The following is a 3,508-nucleotide window of genomic DNA, read 5'->3' on the forward strand; positions in this document are numbered from 1 at the left end:
GTGCGACCATAAACTGTAATTAATTTATGGAAAAAAAAATGTAGAAAAACAGGAATTTATTGACAACACGGTTGTGCTTCAGTCAATGATGAGCCACAAACACTGACGTGCTGCTGCTTTATTTAAAGACAGTAACTGTGCAGTTGTTTAAGCAGCGATGATCTTTTTGTTAAATACTCCAGCACATGCATGTGTGCTATAGCTGATGATGAACTGAAACGATTTGAGTTAAATACATGTTTTTAGTTATTTAAAGTGTTTGCAGTTTTATATTAAGAAATATTTATTCTCAGTGGACTCAAATGAAATAAGTTCACATTACTAACACCGTATGAATACTAGTATTTTAAACTTGAACTGTTTGAAGCAATTGGAGCAGAGTTAATTTCCATGGTAGTATAACAGTAATATACTGTAAAAATTAAGACCTGTAAATTAACTGTAAATTTATGTCAGTAAATTACTGTTATTTAACGGCACAATTCACGGCAATTAGTTGCCAGGAATTTCCTTTAAAATTACAATAACTTTTTAACAGTGTAGGCTATACAAAGAAGTATTAAGATAATATTTTTTGTGGTTATAAAAATAGCCTATGCCAACAACAGCCTTTAAAATGACTTAAAATGCATTATATAAAAACAATGAGGCAACTCTGCTGAAAAAAACAATAGAACCATCAAAGAAAATTCTAATACCATCATAAATGAATCACAAATACCATTACAAACATTACAAACCATCAACTTTTAACCATTAAAACCATTAAAAATGGTTTTCTGTAGTGTGTTTAGGGACATATTCCATTAGGATTTATTGGTTTTAACAAGCAACCAATAGAAGGCAATCCATTTGCTGCAATAATAATGACTTTATAAAAGTCGTTTCTTATATATGAACCAAAGCGCGATCATACATTATTAACGTCTTACTGTCATTATTAGCCCTTCATGGATCCAGTCTTACATGTATTCTGTAGCTTACTGTGAATATAAACCATCAGTTTCGGACACGGCAAAGCTAAACTGCACCTGCTTTTAAAGCTTTTCAGCCCGATCTCGACAGCTGCATTTACACTGCATGACCCAATTCCGATTTTTTTCCTCCCATCTGGCACAGATCGGATATGGCCCACGACCGTGTAAGCAGGAAAAAATCGCATTGGATTCCGATATTCTCCGATCAGTTTCAGGCCTCATTCATATGTGGAAATAAATCAGATATGAATCGGATACATGCATTTGCGCCTGCCGTGTAAGCGGTCAGATCGGATAGTCCCCTGTAAATGCGACTCCTACGTCATTGAAAAGTGAGGTTTTTTTTAAACATTTCGCACACAGTAAAACCCCCCAGTGTTAAATCAACACTCCCAGTGTATACACTCAAAAAAATGATTTGGTCTAAATTGTTCCAGTGTTCATGTGTTTCCACACTACAGAGTGTTCAAGTAGAATTGAAGCAGTGCTGGAGTTAAGGAGATAATTATATGATGATTGATCATTAATGATGAACACCTGCTGTTATCAAGAAGAATCACCGAAGGAAAGAGAAACACAAGAACTACAACTGACTTCAGCCACAGCTGAAGATGAAATCAACTGAAAAAAAAGAAGACATTAAATCTCTCAAGATCTGATTAAACAGCTTCACAAACAGCATCAGATTGACTTTATTTCTGTCAGACTTCTAGAGAAGCTCTTATTGAGAATTAACAGAGGTTTAGATGCTTTATTGTTTTGTTTGAAATCACCATCAAAGAGACCAGTGTTTCCTTTTGTTGGGCTCTGGGCTCTTGACCCTTGACATTCCAGCTAGAAATTTTTTGTTCTAAAAATGTTCTGAGAACATTAGCATTCATTGTTATATAAATGTTTTCAGCGGGTAGTTTTATTTTTGTTCCCAGAATGTTCTTTTAAAAGTTTGGATAACATTCTTTAAAAACATTATTAAAATGTTTAGTAGTAACATTCTTATAACATTAATCTATAACGTTCTTATGAAGTTTTCAGCGGGTAGTTTTATTTTTGTTCCCAGAATGTTCTTTTAAAAGTTTGGATAACATTCTTTAAAAACATTATTAAAATGTTTAATATTAATATTGTTAGAACATTATTTCCTAACGTTCTTATATAGCTTATATATAAGTTTTCTGTTGTACATTGTATTTTTGTTCTTAGAATGTTCTTTTGAAAGTTAGGATAATATTCTATAAAAGCATTATACATGTTTTTTCATGATATTCCTTAAATGTTTAGACATAACATTTTTAGAACGTTATCCTCTAACATTTTTATGTTAAGTGGTAAGTTTTATTGTAGTTCCCAGAATGTTCTCCTAAGAGGTAGGATAACGTTCTCTAAAATATATTCTAAAACTGTTTGGTAATATCTTTGTTAAAATGTTTAGTGATAATATTTTTCGAACATTATCTACCACAACAGTCTTAAAACGTTTCCAGAATGTTCTCCTAAAAGATACAATAATGTACTTTAAAAACAAATTTAAAACAAACGTTTTTAATGATAACATTTTTGGAACATTATGCCCTAACATTGTTTGTTAAATGTTCCCAGACAGTTTTACTTAGAGTCGTTCATGTTTTAATAACATGCAAATGTTGTGTAGTAACATTTTAAACTTTATTAGCTTTAACAGAAAGAAAATATGCACATCATGAAACATAGTATAAATTAAGTAAATAAAAATCGAATAACACTGCTCAAGAACTATAAATAAACAACATTCTGAACATATTTAAACATTTGTATTTGTACCATGATAATAAATAATAATAATAATAATAATAAAAATGAACTGCTCAAGAAACAACTATGAATAAACAACAATCTCAACATTTGTATACATTTTGTATTCGGGTTCTTCAGTCAGCAGATTCAAACAGGCCGCTCCCTCTGGTGCTGGTGCTGCTGCTGCTGCATGTTCGTGACATAATTGATTTTCATTCATGGATGGTCCTCCACTATCCACCTGCATAGACAATAATATGAAATAAAATCAGAACAATTTCTGATTTCTCAAAAAAGTAGATGCTGTTGTCTTTCATGCATGTAAAAATAAAGGGAAATAAATACAAATACATTACAATTAAGTAAATAAAAAATAAATTAAAACAAAATATAGTACAGTTATAAATACATACAGAAAAAAAGAAAAAATATTTATTTATATTCATATATTTTCCTATTATTAAATATATTGATTTATATTTTTTTTGCAAGTTTAATCTTTCATAAACAACAGGATACACAAATAACTTATTTATATTTACAACAAAAAAGATGGATAAATGAACCAAACTACTAAAAACAGGTAACGGCAATCAAGTAAATGTCAATTCTATGCAATGTAAATTTTTCTGACAAAGACGTAGCCTATTTTCTTTGGTATTGTCAAATGAAAAAAAAATATTTTGCATTACCATCTCAAACCACCCTGTCACTAAAATCTAATTTATACCATGTAAATTTGCAGCTACATGTCAGCTACA

The sequence above is a fragment of the Onychostoma macrolepis genome, chromosome 22, assembly GCF_012432095.1.
Source record: "Onychostoma macrolepis isolate SWU-2019 chromosome 22, ASM1243209v1, whole genome shotgun sequence".
Lineage (NCBI taxonomy): Eukaryota > Metazoa > Chordata > Actinopteri > Cypriniformes > Cyprinidae > Onychostoma > Onychostoma macrolepis.